Source organism: Tamandua tetradactyla, chromosome 1 (assembly GCF_023851605.1).
Source record: "Tamandua tetradactyla isolate mTamTet1 chromosome 1, mTamTet1.pri, whole genome shotgun sequence".
In the NCBI taxonomy this organism is placed as follows: Eukaryota; Metazoa; Chordata; class Mammalia; order Pilosa; family Myrmecophagidae; genus Tamandua; species Tamandua tetradactyla.
Genome location: NC_135327.1, coordinates 53,663,855 through 53,684,531, shown reverse-complemented (window position 1 = coordinate 53,684,531; position 20,677 = coordinate 53,663,855). Strand labels below are relative to the sequence as shown.

The window sequence follows — 20,677 nt, the reverse complement described above, 5'->3', positions numbered from 1 at the left end:
CAATAACTTGGTGAATGTAATATATGCACGAACGGAACTTGCTGAGAAAATTAATGATACACTTATGATGGTGGAGTCTTTTGAAATTTAATAGAAAAAATAAATCAGTAGGTTGTGACTGTACTCGGTCTATTTGTTACAATAGATACAGGTGAGTTCAGCAAGATGCAGTATAGGGAGGCGGGGAATTTAGTTAGTCCTCTACAGCAGCTTGTAAACAGCCAGGAACCATCTGAAACAACTATTTGAGGGATATCCATGACTAGACACACATTGCACACAGTCTGAAATAAGTGGAAAGGCTGAGATCACAGCACAAAAGTGTAAGTAAAGCCCCAACCTGTGGAGGCTGGTGCCCTCCCACACTGGCACAGCAGGTTCTGTTGGAGACACTTCCGGATAGGAAAAAGAAGAGATTTCTGCCAGGAGCAAGGGAAGGAATCTCAACTTAGGTCTAACTGAGGTTTTAATTAACAAATTTAGACTGCTGAATACAAACTCTGAGCACAGATAAACCCTGAGCAAGCAGGAAGGGAACCCTGTGATCTCTCCAGTGAGGGAGAAGGTGGGCTGACAAGAAAACAAATAAACAAATAAACAAAAAGGGTTTTGGAGTCAGCCAACCTCAGAATACTGGAAAATGGTTGTGCCTCCCTAAAAGGGGGCACATAGAGATGGTGTTCTAGTTTGCTAGCTGCTGGAATGCAACACACCAGAGATGGATTGGCTTTTAATAAAAGGGGATTTATTTTGTTGGTTCTTCAGAGGAAAGGCAGCTAACTTTCCACTGAGGTTCTTTCTTACGTGGAAAGCACAGGATGGTCTCTGCTGGTCTTCTCTCCAGGCCCCTGGGTTCCAACAGCTTTCCCCAGGGTAACTTCTTTCTGCATCTCCAAAGGCCTGGGCTGAGCTGCTAGTGCTGAGATGAGGAATGCCGAGCTGCTTAGCAGTGCTACATTGCTATCTCTCATTTAAGCACCAGCCAATTAAGTCAAACGTCACTCATTGCAGCAGACACGCCTCCTAGCCAACTGCAGATGTAATTAGCAACAGAGGAGGTTCATGTACCATTGGCTTGTGTCCGCAGCAACAGAACTAGGTATGCTCACCTGGCCAAGTTGACAACTGAATCTAACTAACACAGATGGGTACCAACTTGGGCTCTTGACTTGCAAACATTGGGCCTGGGGACTGACTCTGAAAAGGGATTTCTTCTTTTCTTTCTTTCTAGTAAACTATTCAGAGTAGCTCATTAGAGAAAGCCTCAGGCATTTTCAGGTGTCAGTGCTGATTCAGGCAAAGGAAGAGTTAAACTAGGTCTGAGAGACAAAATAACTAGTCAAGTAAAGGAGATAATTCCCCTAAAGGGCATATCTTCCCCAAGAAAAGGTGGAACAGGGCCCTGTTTAAGCTTAAGCTTGCCTTTTACCTCTGCCTCTGTCTCAACCATGCCTCTGGCAAGCAGAGGATTGCTGAGAATTAAAGGAACCACACCATTTTATGCCTGTGGGCAGCTGCCCGCTGGCAAACACCACCTGCTGGGCAGAGTAGGAAAAGCATAGAGTCTAAAGGCCTCATAGAAAAATCTGACAACCTGCTGGGTCTCACCCTCAGGGAAACTTGATACTGGTTAAACCCTCCTCCTGAGAAGTGGGCCTGTCTGGTCTGGGAAAGTCTGACTAGGGTTAATCATATGTGAGGGGGCCCTCCTCAAAAAAAGGTTCCATATATCCAGGGCAAGAACCAGAAAAGCAAGAGCTGAAAAATTCTGATCAGTTAAACAGAAGCTATTCTGGAGGTCAAGAATAAGTTGAACGGAACACCAAAGAACAGCTAGAGAGAAAAGCCAACCAACAAGAAAACCCTAGGTAAAAGACAGATAATGACTCCTAGAATTAACTAATCAAGGAAATCAGATGCCTAGGCATCAAGAAAAAATTATGAATCGCACTGAGCAAAATGAAGATATGGCCCAGTCAAAGAAATAAAGTAACACTTCAAATTAGATACAAGAGTTGAAACAACTAATTCAAATGTCCAAACAGAGTTCTATACTGAATGAAAAAATCAAATTATCTTATTGAGGGAAGATATGACAAAAGAGATGAAGAATATAAGGAAGATATTGGGTGAATATAAAGAAGTTGAAAGTTTGAAAAAACAAGTGGCAGAACTTATGGGAATGACAAGCACATCAGAAGAGATGAAAAACACAATGGAGACTTACAACAGAAGATCTGAAGAGGCATAAGAAAGGATTGGTGAACTAGAGGACAGGACATCTAAATCCTACACATAAATAATGGAAAAATATGAGCAAGATCTCAGAGAATTGAATGACAATATGAGGTGCATGAATATATGTGTTACAGTTGTCCCAGAAGGAGAAGAGAAGAGGAAGGGGGCAGAAAGAATAATGCAGAATAATGAACATAATAATATGGTCACTGAAAATTTCCCATCTCTTATGAAAGATGTAGAATTACAGATCCAAGAAGCACAGTGTACCCCAAACAGAATAGATCCAAATAGAACTACTTTAAGACACATACTAATAAAGTTGTCAAATGTGAAAGATGGAGAGAATTCTGAAAGCAGCAAGGGAAAAGTGATCCCTCACATAGAAGGTGTGCTGGTTTGAAAGGAAGTATGCCCCCTAGAAAAGCCATGTTTTAATCAAAACCCCATTTCATAAAGGTAGAATAATCCCTATCCAATATTGTATGTTTGAAACTGTGATCAGATCATATCCCTGGATGATGTGATTTAGTCAAGAGCGGTTGTTAAACTGGATTAGGTGACAACACGTCTCCACCCATTTGGGTGGGTCTTAATTGGTTTATTGGAGTCCTATAAAAGAGGAAACATCTTTGAGAATGGGAGATTCAGAGGGAGATTCAGAGAGAGCAGTACCACAAAGCAGAGAGTCCACAAGCCAGTGACCTTTGGAGATGAAGAAGGAAAATGCCTCCTGGGAAGCTTCATGAAACCAGAATCAGGAGAGAAAGCCGGCAGATGACACCATGTTTCCTATGTGCCCTTCCAGCTGAGAGAGGAACACTGACCATGTTCACCATGTGCCTTTCCAGATGAGAGAGAAACCCTGAACTTCATTAGCTTCTTGAACCAAGGTATCTTTTACTGGATGCCTTAGATTGGACATTTCTATAGACTTCTTTTAATTGGAACATTTTCTCAGCCTTAGAACTGTAAACTAGCAACTTATTAAACTCCCCTTTTAAAAGCCATTCTGTTTCTGGTATATTGCATTCCAGCAGCTAGTAAACTAGAACAGAAGGGAAGCTCGATAAGACTATGTGCAGATTTCTCAGAGAAAACGTGGAGGTGAGAAGGCAGTGGCATGACTTATTTAAGATACTGAAAGAGAAAAACTGCCAAACAAAAATTCTATACCCAGCAAAATTTTCCATCAAAAATGAGAAAGAGGGGCGGGCCGCGGTGGCTCAGCGGGCAAGAGTGCTTGCCTGCCATGCCGGAGGACCCCGGTTCGATTCCCGGCCCCAGCCCATGTAAAACACAAACAAACAAACAAACAAACAAAAAATAATAAAATAAAAAAATGTTTTAAAAAAAAAAAAATGAGAAAGAGTTTAAATATTTTCAGACAAACAGACACTGAGAGAGTTTATGAACAAGAGACATGCTCTAAAATAAATACTAAAGGAAACACTACACCAGTTAGGGAAAAGACAGGAGACAGAGATCTGGAGAAGAATGTAGAAATGAAGGCTATCAGTAAAGGTAAAAAGAGAGAGAGAGATAAATAAGATATGACATATAAAATCCTAAAGACAAAACAGTAGAAGAAAATATTGCCTTTACAATAATAATATTAAATGTTAGTGAATTAAATTCTCCAATCAAAAGATAAATACTGGCAGAATAGAATAAAAACAGAATCCATCTATATACTGTCTCCAACAGAATTTCAATTTAGATCCAAGGACAAAAATAGGTTGAAAGTAAGAGGTTGAAAAAAGATATTTCATGGAAAAAAAATAGTAAAGAGCTGGGGTAGCTATATAAATATCAGACAAATTAGAATTCAAAGGTAAAACAATTAAAAGAGACAAAGAATGACACCATATGTTTATAAAAAGGACAATTCATCAAGAAGACATAACAATCACAAATATTTATGCATTGAACCAGAGTGCCCCCAAATACATGAAGCACACACTGACCACACTGAAAGGTGAAGTAGACACCTCTACAATAATAGTTGGAGACTTCAATACAGAGCTCTCATCAATGGATTAAGGATCTAGACAGAGGATCAATAAAAAGACAGAGATTTCAAATAGTGTGATAAATGAACTAGCTCTAACAGATATTTACAGAACATTACACCCCACAACAGCACGATCCACACTTTTCTCAAGTGCTTATGGATCATTCTCCATGATAGACCACATGTTGGGTCACAAAGCTAGTCTAGATAAATTGAAAAAAGATTGAAATTATACAACACAACTTCTCAAATCATAAATAGAAGAATGTTGGAAACCAAAACAGGTGCAAGACTGGAAAATTTGCAAATATATGAAGGCTAAACAAACACACTCTTAAACAACCAGTAGGTCAAGGAAGAAATTGCATATCTCAAAACAAATGAAAATGAGAACACAACATTTAAAAACTCAGACAGTGCTGAAAGGGAAATTTATTGCCTTAAATGCCTGTATTTAAAAAGAAGAAAGAACAAAAATCAAAGAATTAACTGTCCACCTGGAAGCACTAGAGAAAGAATAGCAAACCAACCTCAAAGCAAGAAGAAGGAATAACAAAGATTAGAGCAGAAATGAATGAAATTGAGAACCTGAAAACAATAGAGAGAATAAAAAAAACAGATACTGGTTCTTTGAGAAAATCAATAAAATCAATGGACCTTTAGCTAGGCTAACAAGAGAGAGAGAGAGAGAAGAATGCAAATAAATAAAATCAGAAATGGGAGAGGAGACATAACTACTGACCCCACAGAAATAAAGGAGATGAGAGGATACAATAGCAACTATATGCAAATAAACTAGACATGTAGACAAAATGAACAACTTTGTAGAAAAACATGGACAGCCATCATTGACTCTAGAAAAAAATAGATGACCTCAACAACCAATCACAAGTAAAGAGATTGAATCAGCCATCAAGAAGCTCCCCCAAAAGAAAAGTCCAGGACCAGATGGCTTCACATGTGAGTTTTACCAAGCATTAAAGAAAGAATTAGTACCAGTCCTGCTCAAACTCTTCAAAAAATTGAAGACAAGGGAATGCTACCTAACTCATTCTATGAAATCATCACCACCCTAACACCAAGATCAGACAAAAATAATACAAGAAAAGAAAATTACAAACCAATCTCTTTAGTGAATATAGATGTAAGAATCTTCAGCAAAGTACTAGCAAATCAAATCCAGCAGCACATTAAAAAATTATATTCCATGACCAAGTGGGATTTATTCCAGGTATACAAGGCTGTTTCATCACAAGAAAATCAATTAATATAGTACACCACATCAATAAATCAAAGCAGAAAAACCACATGATCATCTTGATTGATGCAGAAAAGGCATCTGACTAAAATTCAACAACTTTTCATGATGGAAACACTTAAAAGAATAGGAATAGAAGGAAATTTCCTCAACATGTTAAAAGGAATACATGAGAAACTCTCAGTGAACATCACACTCAAGGGGGAAAGTCTGATAGCTTTCCCTCAAGGATCAGAAGCAAGACAAGGAAGCCTACTGTCACCATTGTTATTCAACATTGTGCTGTAAGTTCTAGCCAGGGCAATTAGGCAAAAAAAAGAAATAAAAGGCATCCAAATTGGAAAGGAAGTAGTAAAACTTTCACTGTCTGCAGATGGCATGATACTATACATAGAAAATCTCAAAAAATTTGCAGCAAACTACTAGAGTTAATATATGAATATAGCAAAGTGGCAGGGTACAAGATCAACAAAAAATCAGTAGTGCTTCTATACAACACTAATGAGCATTCTGAGGGGGAAATCAAGAAAAATTCCACTTATAATAGCAGCTAAAGGAATTAAATATTTAGGAATAAATTTAACCAAGGCCACAAAAGACCATACACAGAAAACTACAGGAAATTGTTAAAAGAAGTAACAACAACAAAAAGAACTAAATAGATAGAGGATCATACTGTGTTCTTGGATGGGAAGACTAAATACAGTCGAGATGTCAATTCTATTCAAATCAATTTATAGAGTTAAGGCAATACCAATTTATAGAGTTAAGGCAATACCAATTAAAATCCCAACGATTAATTTTGCAGAAAGAGAAAAACCAATAACTAGATTTATTTGGAAGGGCAATGTGTCCCAAATAGCTAAAAATATCTTGAGAAAGAGGAATGAAGTGGGAGTTCTCATACTATCTGGCTGTAAAGAATTTTACAAAACTACAGTGGTCAAAACAGTATGGTACTGGCATAAAGACAGATACAGTACCAATGGGATCAAATTGAGTGGTCATAAATAGATCCTCTCATCTATAGACAGTGGATCTTTGATAAGGTGGTCAAAGCAACACAATTGGACAGAGCAGCCTCTTCAATAAATGATTCTTGGAGAACTTGATATCCATATCCAAAAGAATGAAACAGGATCCCTATCTCATGCAAAAATTAACTGAAAATGGATCAAAGAACTATACATTAGAGCTAAGACCATAAAATTTTTAGAAGAAAATGTAGGGAACTATCTTAAAGATCTTGTGACAGGCAGTGGTTTCCTAAACCTTACACCCAAAGCAATGAAAAAAGAAATAGATAAATGGGATCTCCTCAAAATTGAACACTTTTGTGTATCAAAGGACTTTATCAAGAAAGTAAAAAGGTAGCCTCGGCATTGGGAGACAATATTTGGAAAATGCATTTTAGATAATGGTTTAATATCCAGTATATAGAGAGATCTACAACTCAACAACAAAAAGACAAACAGCAGAATTTAAAAATGGGTGAAAGGCATGGACAGACACTTTTTAAAAGGGGAAATACAAATAACTCAAGAATATGAAAAGATGTTTAACTTCACTTGCTATTAAGGGAATGCAAATCCCTTCGATGATGAAGACAATGTGTTATCATCTCATGCCTGCTAGAATGGCCATTATCAAAAAAAACAAAAAACAAAAAAACCCCAGAAAACTACAAGTGCTGGAGAGGATTTGGAGAAAGAGAAACACTTATTCACTGGTGGTGGGAATGTAGAATGGTGCGGTCACTTTGGAAAGCCGTTTGGTGGTTCCTCAGGAAGTTAAGTATAGGATTGCCATATTATCCAATAATCCCATTACTAGTTCTATATTCAGAGGAACTGAAGGCAGGGACACAAACAGACATTTGTACACCAATGTTTATAGCAACATTATTCATGGTTGCCAAGAGAAAAACAGCCCAAATGTCCAATAAAAGACAAGTGGATAAACAAACTGTGGTATACCATACAATGAAATATTATGCAGCTGTAAGACAGAACGAAATCATGAAGCAGGCAACAACATGGATGAACCTTGAGGACATTATTTTGAGTGACATTAGCCAGAAACAAAAGGAAAAATGCTGTATGGTCTCACTAATATGACCTAACATTAATGAGTGAACTTTCGGAGTTAAAGTTGAGAACACAGGTTATTAGGAGATAGGAAGAGGGTAGAGGTTGGGCATTTGATGCTAAAAGAGTATGGCATATTCAGCGGAGTTGATTGTGAAGAGCCAGAAATGGATAACACTATACTGTCTGATGGTAGCACAATGTTATACATACATTGAACAAAGCTGAGTGTGTATATGGTTGAAAGACGATAGCTAGGGGCATGTATAACACCAGAAGGAAAGATAGAAGATAAAGCCTGGGACTGTATAACTTAGTGAAACCTAGAGTGGACAGTAATCATGATTAAATGTACAAAAGTTGTACATGAGGGAGAACAAAGGAATGTAAACATTGCAAGGTGTTGAAAATGGGCCTATACTTAGTATCAATCCACCAAGGGCCTATAGTTAATGTAACTTGCTATATGCTTCCATTAAATGTCGCAAAGGCAATACACCAAAATTAAATGTCAATGAGAGGGGGATATAAGGGAGGGGGTTGGGATTCTTGTTGTTTCTCCTTTTTTTCCTCCCTCTTTTTTGCAGAAGGAATGGAAATGTTCTCTTATAGATTGTGGTGGTGAATTTATAACTATGTGATTACACTGGGAGCCATTGCTTGCACATTTAGAATAGATTGATGGTGTATGAATAAAACTGTTTAAAAATGAACAGAAAATACAAGTGCTGGAGGAAATGTGTAGAGAGAGATAGACCTATTCAGTATGGGAGGAAGGTAGAATGGTGTAACCCCTCTGGAGGGCAGTGAGGTAGTTTCACAGGAGATTAAGAAAGTATAGGGTTGCTAAATGATCCTGCAACCTCATTATTAGGTATATACTTGGAAGAACTGAAAACAGGGAAATGAATGGACATTTGCACACTGGTGTTTATGGCAGCAGTTTTCACGATTTGCAATGGATGTAGGTGGTTTAAGAGTACATTAAATGATGAACCTAATGGGGAACTGGGGTGTATACATACTATGGAATACTGAGTGGCTGCAAGAAGGAATGTAGTTGTGAGACATGCAGCTAGGTGAATGAACCTTGAGGACAGGATGATGAGTGAAATAAGCCAGAAATGAAAACACAAATGTTATAACGCCTCACTAATGTGGATTAACTATAATGTGCAAGGAGAGAGATTTGAATTTGAGAGCACTGGTTATCAGGGAAGGCTTATTGTAAAAGTTCCTTGATTGTAAGCTTTTATAGCAGTCATATCCATTCCTGATTTGTAAGGGTTACTTCTAAATTCTGAACTCTTTTTGTAGAATCTGGTCGTTCCCTGGAAGTTGGGTTGTCTTTGTGACCTCTGAGACTTAGAGCTAGAGTTCTACAACTATGAAAGTCAGCATTACCCCATACAGAAACTGTTTAAAAAGCTGAAAAATAGATCAAACTTTAATTAGAGATACAAATGAAGCTGACTTGGATAGTACTAAGGTAAATCATACCAAAAGACAAAGGATTATATTACTGCATTTTAAACTTGAACTTCTGTGTAAGACCAAAGGAAGAGATACTTTTTTGGTGCAAAACTTATATTTTATGCAGCACATTATCTAATTTAACTTGTATGGTCAGTTTATTTGAACACCATAATTACATGGAACCTTGAATAGGGAATGATATCTTGTTGGTTTGTTCAAGTTAGTATGATGCCCCAATACATTCCAGAGTAATGTAGGCAGAAAATAAAAAGTATTTGCAATGTCCCCCTGAGGGACTGGGGAAAAATGTGGAAATATTAAACTTCACCATTTGGGGAATTCTTGATATTCTCACAAGTGTTGGGGACTATTAATTTAATAGGCCATGCCTTCGATCTTGGGGCTTGCCCTTATTAAACTTACTTCTACAAAGGAGAAATCTAAACCTCCTTTTAATTACACCTTAGAGTCATGCCCAGAGAACCTCTGTTGTTGCTCAAATGTGGCCTCTCTCGCAAAGCCAACTCCACAGATGAACCCACTGCTCTACCTCCTACTTGGGACCTGCCTCCCAGGGGTGTAAGTCTTCCTGGCAATGTGGGACATGGCTGTCGGGAATAAGCCTGGACCCAGCATCATGGGATTGAGAAAGCCTCTTGATCAAAAGAGGGAAAAGTGATGAAAGAAAGTAAAGTTTCAGTGGCTAAGAGATTTCAAACAGAGTTGAGAAGTCATTCTGGAGGTTATTCTTATGCATTAGATAGATATCCCTTTTTATTTTCTAGTGTATTAGAAAAGCTAAAAAGAAATAACTGAAACTATTGAACTCTAATCCAGTAGCCTTGATTCTTGAAGATGATTGTATAACTATATACCTTTTACTGTGTGACCATGTGATTGTGAAAACCTTGTGGCTGACATTCCCTTTATTCAAATGAGTAAGAAAATAAAGACAATAAGTAAATAATGGGGGGGGGGAGATTAAGGCTTTGGGATGTTCTGGGTGTTCTTTTTGATTTTTTTATTCTTATTTTGATTTTTTTTGAGTAATGAAAATGTTCAAAAATTGTAATGATGAGTGCACAACTATATGATGATACTATGGACCATTGATTGTACACTTTGTATGACTACATGGTATGTGAATACATCTCAATAAAACTGCATTAAAAAAGACTAGGAGAAAAGCCCAATAAAATGTGAACAAAAACTTCAAAGAAGAAGAAAAAAGAACAGACTTGACTCACACTGAGCACTTAGCTTAGATTCCTATCCCACTGAGAAGAAATTAACTTTACTTCCTTTAAAAGTTTCCCATATTTGACCTAATTTTTTCTCTCAAATGTTTATTACAGTTAAGGTCATTAGTGCAATTGTTAGGGTATAATCTGATATTGGCACGTATGAATTGATGAAGTTCACCAATGTTCTCATTGTGTTCCCAAGGCTTGGATCTACTGTGACGGTCCTAAATAGCCTGGGAGGAGATTGAAGTCTCTAGATTCAAATATGTTTTGAAGGTGATTCTGAGAATGGGTAGCAGGAACGGCACACTGTTCATTGGGTTCAATTCCACAATCTATTCTTAACCACGGGTTTGCCTCCACCCCCACCCCCCCCCACCATCAACACAGATGTCTCCACAGTCAGAAAATGACCAGAAATACCTTGGACATTAAATGAGGGCATTTCAAAAAATATGGGCCACTAAGTCATCTGTAGCCAATGACTTAGCAGGAAGTAGAATCATCACCTCCTTTTAGAGTCAAAATATGTCTGAAATCGTGTTTAGTCTGGTAAAATTAGACAGTCATTAGCATGATTCACATTTTCTGAGCTTTAGAAAAAGACGAATTATCTAGATTTACACTCTTCTACCTTTGGCTTTATTTTTTTAAAAAATCAAACAAGTTTATATGAATAACTACAATTTCTTAAACAGCTTTATCTGTTAGGCTTTTCTCTGTTTTTGTTTTTTTATGTTTTTCTCTGAGTTTACAGGTAAGGAAATGATACTTAAGGTCATTTCCATCAAGTTTATTTACTAGTCTAAGCTCACACTGATTAGTCTTTATTTTTAAGTATTTGCTTAAGTTACTACTTCTGCACCCCTATGATGAATCCTATAATATAGATGTGCCAATGACAAACATATGTATATTTCAATTTATTTACCTCCATCTCTAAGTCCTTCAGATGAAGACATGAAGCCAGATATTCTCTTACCAAAAAATCATATTCATTGCTGTTCGTTTTCCTATAGAATAATATAATGCTAATATATTAATTAATAGTAATTAATAACCACTTGGTACCCATGAGATATTTTGAGTAAAAGTTTTGATACTGAGAGAACGCTTTAATAGTAGATAAAATTTCAATTCCATAGGAGGTAAACTTTATTTTCCGTTGCATATAAGATTTTATCCAGAGGTTGAAGAAAATTTCCAGCACAGAATGGAGAAAGTGCTGGCAGACTTTCTCAAACACCCTGTGTTCCTGCTAATAAACTGTATGTAGGTACGGCTAGAAAAATACATGTTAAAAGTGTATTTTGTCATCATTGGTGCCATGCTAGATTGTTCTTCCTGCTTTCACATTTTAGATACTTGAATGAGCTCAGGAGAGGGTAACAAAGTCCTCTCAAGCAGCTGAATGCTGGGGGAAAAGGATGGAAGGATGCTGGAATAATCTATCAGGAGACACCTAAGCACAGATGGTGATGGAATTTCAGTGCTAAGGAACGACTCCTAGGCAAGATTCTCCACCTGGGACAAGGTAAAAAATCAGCCCAGATCTGTTCTATGTAAACCGCTTCATTTCTCTAACGTTGGATTTTTCCACTTAATTTCTACATAAAAGCTTACAGATGAAATTTAAAAGGTAGAGATATTGTGGTAAATTGAATTATGTACCCCAATTTGGACATGTTTTTCATCTTAACCCACGTTCTCGTGGGTATGAACCCACTGTAAACAGGATCTCTTGAGGATGCTATCTTCATCCTCAAGATGACTCAACGGTCTGACTCAACTGATTGCGGTGAAATCCTACTCCGGATTTACTCAAGCCTCAAATATAGTGAGAGAAAGCCAGAGGGAGGAGCAGGAAGCGGAAGTCAGCAGGAAGCGGAAGTCAGCAGGAAGCGGAAGTCAGCAGGAAGCCAGAAAAGGAAGGGCAGGACATCGGGTGTGGCCGGAAAACCAATGGATTTAAGGATTGTTGGCAGCCAGACTGGTACAGATCTGGGAAGAAACAAGCCATTTAGCTTCTGAAATGGTGAGCCAATAAGTTCCTGTTTAACTCATTGTCATAGCAGCTTAGGCAAAACTAAGATAGTTCTTCACTAACCCCTCTGGGATCAATGGTGGGAAGGAAGTCAGTGTGCTCCCAGTGGCCTGAGGCGAAAGCTCAGTTCTTTCGACCTGCTCTGAAAGTGGTAGTAGAATCTTGCCAAACTCATAATTTGTCAGAATAAATAATCCAGCGCTGTGCTGCCCAGAACGATAGCCACAAGGCTACGAGAATTTTAAAAGGTGTCTAGTGAAAGACGAGATGTGCAGCAGATGTAAACTACAGACTGGGATTCTAAACATTTAATATGAAAAAAATAATGTGTAATATCTCATTAGCATTTTATATTGTTTACTTGTTGAACTGATAATATTTTGGACATATTGTTTTAAAGAAAATATACTATTAAAAGTAATTTGATCTGTTTCTTGTTATTTTTTTAATGTGACTACTAGAAAATTAAGCATTACATATCTGACTCACATTGTATTTTTAGTGGATAGTGCTGATCTAGAGACTTCCCACCATCACTGATATAAGCCATTTTAAAGACATTCACTTGGGCGAGAAATGTAACTTCCACACTTAGCCTCCCAAATAGTTGAGGAACTTTGTAAAGCAATGCTATTTTCCTCTCTTTCTCTTTCTTCCTCCATTGCTATATGGATCTTTTAAAAACATTTTAAATATAACATATAAGATCCAAAGAAATTGCAGAAATTATAAAAGGATTATTTAGACAAATTAATGAAATCATATCTTGGAATTTAAAATATTGATGAGTGATAAAATTAGCAGACACCTTTTGTTTTTGGTAATCTTTGAGTCACAATTTTGTAAATGACTCAAAACTAAGTTTTGCCTTGTTTTAGTTTGTAAGCTACTGGAATACAATCTACCAGAAATGGAATGGCTTTTTAAAAAGGGAATTTATTACATCACAAGTTTACAGTTCTAAGACTGTGAAAATGTCCATATTAAAGGTATCCAGAGTAAGATACCTTAACTCCCAAGAAAGGGTTGATGAAGAGTGGGGTTTCTCTCTCATCTGGGAGTACACATGGTGAAGTCTGCTAGCTTTCTCTCCCAGTTTCTTGTTTCATGAAACTACCCCGTGGGCATTTTCCTTCATCTCCAAAGGTCTCTGGCTGCTTGGGCTCTAAAACTTTTTCAGAAATGGTTCCCTCTTAAAGGACTGCAGTAACCAACTCCACCTTGAATGAGTAAAGACATCTCCATGGAAATCATCTAACCAAAAGTTACCACCCACATTTGGGTGGGTCATATATCTCCATGGAAACAATAAAGAAGATCCCACCCAGCAATACTGAACGAGAATTACAGAGCATGGCTTTTCTGGGGTGCATGACAGTTCAACTGGCACATGTCTAAAGAAAAAATAAGAGAATATGTGATTTTCCTGTTATTACCTTCACTTAAATGCTATTGTTTTCAAAGTACATTTAACTTAAATGATTATGATTAGATATTTAATATTCAATAACGATTTCTGTTAGGTGAACCATACTGTGGTCCTTTGCACACTCTGACATGATCACTCATTTCCTTAATGGGCGAACAAGGGGGTGGAATAAACAATCTCTGTTTGTTTTTGATGTAGATTTTCTGTGTTTTTATATGCATTCTACATTACACCTATAAAAGTCTATAGCTACAATAACTGGAATGAAATTTCTAGTCTCACATGTTTTTACCCTTCAAAAGGATGTCTGACTCAACATTCTTTTTCTCCAAAAGAACTGTTTAATTTGTATCAGGAGCTAAGGAAAAGTTGCATAATTTACAGGACACAGAGTTTGAAATCATGATATTATTTCTGCACTTAGTATCTAACATTGAGTATTATCCTCAATAAGTGTGCTGGTTTGAAAGGATTATGTACCCCAGAAAAGCCATGTTTTAATCCTGACCCATCATGCGGAGGCAGCTGTTTCTTTTAATCCCTGTTCAGTACTGTATGTTGGAAACAGAGATTATTGCAACAGAGATAATGTAATTGACGTGACACCCAATTGTGGGTACTAACCTGTGATTAGAGGAAGATGTGACTGCATCCATTCCAGGTAAGTCTTGATGAGTTTACTGGGATCCTTTAAAAGAGAAAACATTTTTGGAGCAAGCAAGAGAGCCAAGAGAACCACAAGAGTCCACACAGCCAGAGACCTTTGGAGATGAAGAAGGGAAAGATCCCCAGGGGAGCTTCATGAAACAAGAGGCCTGGAGAGAAAGCTAGCAAACACCGCCGTGTTCACCATGGGCCTTTCCAGTTGAGAGAGAAACCCTGAATGTCATTGGCCTTCTTGAACCGAGGTATCTTTCCCTGGATGCTTTAGATTGGATATTTCTATAGCCTTGCTTTAATTTGGACATTATCATGGCCATAGAACTGCAAACTTGCAACGTAATGAATTCCCCCTTTTAAAAGCCACTCTGTTTCTGGTATATCACATACTGCAGCTAGCAAACTAGAACAATATGAAAAAGGAAAATTGGCTATTTTTCCTATAAATATTTCAAAGCTTTTTGCAAACAGTACTTGAAATTAATAGAGAAGAGACTGTTGGAGTGATTATTAAAATGTGTAAGTAAACTGAAGTATGTCAAATAGGAAGCCTTTCATTTATTTGTGTTACCTAACTCTGTCATATAAAAAAGATCACAAAATAAAACATTGTTACAATTTAAAATTACTATGGGGATCCCATAGTGGAAAAGAAGTTGGTTGCTAATACTGTATTGCAAATGTATTCCATCTCATTCATTATTATTATTGCTAATAATAATAATTTTATAAGGTGATATTAATTAGCACCTTTCCATCTATCCACTGTGAGCACTTAATGCTTCATGATCTCATAGTACTGTAATAACTATTATCTTAGAAATGCTAATAATTTAGGCCTATAAAGCAAGTGAAATGCTGTTATAGCTGTAATTTTGTTTCTTAAACTCAGCCATCTTTTAAATGTAGACATTAAACCTGTGATTCAGATGTCTACATGTTATACTTTTGCCATTCCTCATGTACAATGTACACATAAAGAAAAAGTAAATTAAAATAATTGTTCCCGGGTAAAACTGTGACCTTCTGTATTCATAAATGTGAACCGAACAAAGTATTCTTTGAACAAAGATTTGTAAACAGTGGGATGCATTTTGAAATGTTATAATCATGACAGTTTAATTTTAAAATTAAGAGTGACACCTCCAATAATGCTTCTGAAGAAGTTCTCCCTCAAATGGTGGTGAATGCCAAAAGGAGTCCTGCTGCCTCATTGTTCCAGCTGTTGGGTTCTTACTTGTTGGGAGCAATACAAGGACTCATAACAGAATAAATGGAGGAATTGGGCCAGGGGATGTTGTTCCAAATTTCAGCCACCTTTGAATTGTGATGGTTACAATAATTTTCAACCACTCGACTCTGAAATACTTTATCCTACCAGAGGGACCTTCATGTTCTGCTCATCTTCAGTTGCCTAATTTTAGTATATGATCTGATGTGCTCAGCTGAACATCTGTACCAAAGCTTTGAGTTATCTGTACCACTTCGAGCCTTGTTCTGGTGTAATAGCCTGAATTAAACTAGTTTTGATAAATTTGAGCCCTTTGGAAAATAGCCAGGTGATAAAAGCAAAATAAAGACTGAAAGTGTTACTCTCAGATTACTGCTGGCCAAAGCAGGGAAAAAGGATGCATCTGTGGGGTGAGGCTATCAGATACTGAGGACTGACTTGTAAATGGGTCAATATACAGAGGAAAATATTCCCTGCAAATATCACCCAACCGAAGGTTAAGTGTTACCTACAAAGCCTAGAGATTTGACAAAGAGAAGAGGCTGGTTGTTCAAGCACGTCTTTGGCTTGCCATTCTGGAGTGATTTGTTGGAGGGACGTTCAGCACTGACCCTGCTGAATCCCATCTCCACTCTGATTTTCAGTTGTGTTGGCTCGTGGAGCCCATAAAGGTTAAGTTCAGACAGTTGAGTTGTGTCACAGACCACAAAGAATGATCAGCCTTCAGGCTGTTTTACTCCAGATTCTGGTCCATTTTCTGAGAAGGGACTCCTCTGGTTTCTTCTTCTGGGGCCAGGAAAACTTGCTGTTCCACTCCCTGGTACCTTCCAGGCAGAGGGTCATGAAGCATGTGCAGAAAGCATGTGCTCAAAATGCAACAGTGATTTCCTTTACCATGGATGAAGTTGGAATTTATGGGCTTACTGAAAATAGCTATGTGAAGAAGGACGTGCTGCAAGATAGATCTTTTATTTCGACTTTTTATTTCTTTGTCATTTTTCTGAAAATTTCAGTTAAACACATCATATAGAAAGAGAGTAGCTAGTGGCACATTTCAACATGAAGGTGTTTTATAGAATCTTTCCATTACTTAGAACATGATAAAGGATATATTCTGATGAAATAAACACTTCAGCTAATGGAGAATTTCTTTATATGCTATGCATAAGTGTAAAGACTGGGATATGTGTACATAGTATATTTATAATTGACACTAATAATGTTAAATATTTACTTATTTTTTTACAAATGTGCAAGGCCAAGTTGCCTTTACTATAGATATGAGATGTTTGGAAATAGTTGTACTATAATTGAAAATGTAGAAGTTATAAATTAATGAGGATTTATCTGTGCTGATGCTGTGACAGAAACTAAAAAGTAAATTTTAATTTGATACTCATTAGTATTTATATAATAAACACTTGCCTCAGCATCCATTTTTAAAAATAAATATTAAGTTGTATGTGAGTGTACTTGGCAAATGGTACTCTCTGAGTATATTGTAATATTGTCATTATTTATAAATCTTCTGAGAATATTATCATTTTAAAATATGATATGAACTGACACACCTTCCCTTTTTACCTCTCTTCTATCTACAAATTCAGACTTTATTTTGTTTCCCTGAAGCAATCATTACATGTGGAAACAGGAAGAAAGCAGTTTGAACCAATAGGTAATGCCTAGTTATTACATGAGAAAGACACATCCCTGAAGGGATATAGAGATTATAGAATAGGAAGAAATACATATTATGAAGAGAGAGAGAGAGGGAGGAGGAGCTATTATTCTAGAGATATCTAACCATCTTTCTATCTATCTATCTTTCTTTATGTTGATCTCTCTGTACTTAAACACACTCTCTCACTCCCCTTTCCTTATCAGGAACCAGAGAATCAAAGTTAGTCATATAGATGGAGACTGTAATTAAAATTGGGAAGTATGTTCAGCAAAAAAGGAAATAGCTTGTTGATTCAATCATTTTGGTGAAAAGATCAGACAAACTTAATTTGGCTTCAGGTTCACACAATAAAAAATTTACCTGGGTATCTGTAGTTAACTGGGAGGACTGGATGAAATGTGGACGTGATTGAGAAAACTATGTTTGGGGATTCTCAAGGATTTTGGCAACTCTGATTCTTTGTTGAGTATAGTAATAACTAAAAATGGCTTGAGTGTCTAATATAAAGTGATAGAGAGGGAGGAATAATTTCTTCTTTGCAGAAAAAGAAATCTCCTAAATAATGGTGGCTGATTGTGAATGGATTTAAAAACTAATCAATTAGTAGAATCTTTAAAAAATTCGTAATGAGTTTTGATGACATATTTAAAGAACGCTTTGATCTGTATTAAAATAAAGAAGCTCCTTGGCAGAATTCACGGACATATTAATTGAAATCAGTTTGTAGAAAATTAAAAGGATAGTAAAATACAATTTCTCAGTTATCAAATAAACTGAAATTTTAAAAAAGATTAATCGCCTTTGCTGATGAGTATACCTGGAAACAGAAATGCTCACATTACCATTAGAGAGTATGTTTTGGCAGTGAGCATTAAAAGTTTAAAAGTTTACAATCTCTTAGAACTAGAGTTTCTACTCCTACAAATTTGCATCAACAAAAGAATGTTTAAAAATGCAAGTACCCAGGGGTGCTCCAGTCGTTCTGTGGTAGAATGCTCAATTTCCATGTGGGAGACCTGGGCTTGATTCCCAGCCCATGCACCCCCTACCCCCCAAAATATAGATGCTTATAAGAACAAACCAAAATTAAATATCACAATAGTGGAATGTTTCAGTAAATTAGTTACGTTCATTTGATGAAATAATATGTAGCATTAAACATCACATATAGCTTTTTCTAATTAGATAAAATTTCCTGAAGGGGCACTTAACCATTATTCAAACCCATGAATAGGTTTTCCGAGCATAATAAATCTTACTTGAAAATGTAAAACAAAACAACAAACAACAACCACAAAAAAAACACATTCTGAAAGATTGTCTGCTGATGTGAACATTTTACCTATATGTTTTCCAAAAATGCAGATAACGAAACAGTGCTCAAGAGGCATAAGTTATAGAATACACAGTGGACAGAAAAACACTGAAAATGTTGGAAAAACAGGGATCATATCCCTGGGTAATATGATAAAGGGAAATTTTATTTTCCTTTTTGCGTTTCACTGCAACTTCCAAGTTTTTTAAAATGTGTGTGTTACTACTGTTGTAACTCAGAAAATGAATGTCCTGAAAGTTTATTCTCAGAGTCCGTTTTTTTTTTTTTCTGTTTATATTCCTGACCTCCAGCTGTGGTTGTCTACCTTTGACGTTATTTCTGAGTTAAGCTCATTTACATAGTATTTTCCTCATAAACAGACCCAACGAAACAAAAAGAACTCAGGCAGGCAATATCAGGATCCTCAAAACATTGCGCAAGGCTTTTTCTGTTCTGGTCTTTCTTGTCTGTTTTCAGTTGTCTGAAATGTTCTCTCAACTCCTTGCCCCTCCTTGGCAAAATAAGTGTTCATATTCCATCCCATGTTCCTGAGTCCTCAGCAGTTTGCTCGAGGTTTACAACATGAAGTTCTTTGAGAGAAGACAACTGTTTTCACAGAATGAAAAGGGGAAAAATAACTCTGAATAGATTTCTTAGAGCACACTGCTGACTCCTTCCCTTTTCCCTTCACCCCCTACAATTCCTTAATATTCTAGACCTTTTGAGTGTTAATAGTCTAGCACTTTTCTAACTAGCGCCACCTGCTGGTGCTGGCCTGCGTTTCATTATGACCTGTACCCTTTCTTGCCTCAAAATGTTTGCCCCAAAATGAGACCTCTTTTCATTATTTTCATATTTCGGCACCGCTTAGTTCTTGGCATGAGAAGAAGTGGAATTAGGTCTATTTTAGAATATTTTCTTTTGGTCTTAAACTATGTTTAATTTGAGTCACATTTAATTGCTTTTAGGTAAATGGATGAACAATCCTAGAAAATATCCCTCAGAAGAATATGCTGAGGTTAGGATTTGAAAGGATGAACTTCCAATTACCTCTGGTCTTAGACCTCCCTAAGGTTAAACTTAGCAAGACTCTACTGTTTAGAGAACGGAACATTTTATTTGGGAATTCAGCAGACGGTGACTCAGATTTGAGTTTCTTGGACCTTTTACGATGCTTGACAAGCAGGTATGATGAGGCCTACACCTGCTTTGAACAGCGTAGCAAGAGTTCAGCCGGTCGTTTTTCAGACACTGCCTGTTCTTGCCGGAGGTCACCTGGGCAGTTCTGACCATATTTCTGATAACTTATTCAGGTATCCCCCAGTACATTTTGTAAGCTGATTACCTTCTTTCCCCACCTCTGAAATGTTTAAACTAATGTAAAAATGCTTATTGGCAAATACTTTAGGACCAGGAAAAAGAAAAAAGTTAAAAGCATGGTGAGTGAGTGTTTTGATGGGAGCAAAGGTATCTGGCACATCACCTGTTGTTTCTGTTAGGAGCCAATTGATAAGAATCAGTCATTATTTTTTAGCATCCTTTTGCCCCATGCACTGCAGAGCCAAGAGTTGGCAGTGCTCGATGCTGTTGGCTGGATTGGTTTATGCCTGGTGAGATAGCGAGGGGAAGGTGCAAGGAAGCTAGGAGAGAGGCTGTGTTTCCCAGTGTTTACACTTTGCTCTTACTTTTCATGTTCTCAGCTCTTTACTTGAAGGAGGAAAAAATCTGTTGCAGTCAATCCAATGCCTCTTTCCTAGTTATTTTCCCAGAGACTTGGCCTCACAAAGTTGTTCTAGACATATTTCTTTGGCATATGAACATCTGTTCAGAAGCCTTTAGCAAACACAGTTTGCACACACACACACACAGGAGTTCAGCTCTTGGTTCACTATGGATTCCAAGATCATAAGTCATATTGAGTCATAACTCCCAGCAATTCATTACATGCCCTTTCATCGTATTCTCTCTGTCCAGGATTATCCTGGATTTTTAATTAGAAT

The 20,677-nt window shown here is 37.1% G+C and overlaps 1 long non-coding RNA gene across 2 annotated transcripts in view; it reads left to right on the top strand.

The window, feature by feature from the left end:
• The first annotated feature begins 12,223 nt into the window (after positions 1-12,223).
• Positions 12,224-20,677, top strand: part of LOC143646659 (uncharacterized) — a 207,237-nt gene continuing 198,783 nt past the window's right edge. For both annotated transcript variants that reach the window (XR_013157566.1, XR_013157564.1), the window contains exon 1: positions 12,224-12,352. This is a non-coding gene — a long non-coding RNA (uncharacterized LOC143646659). The remainder of the gene's footprint in view (positions 12,353-20,677) is intronic.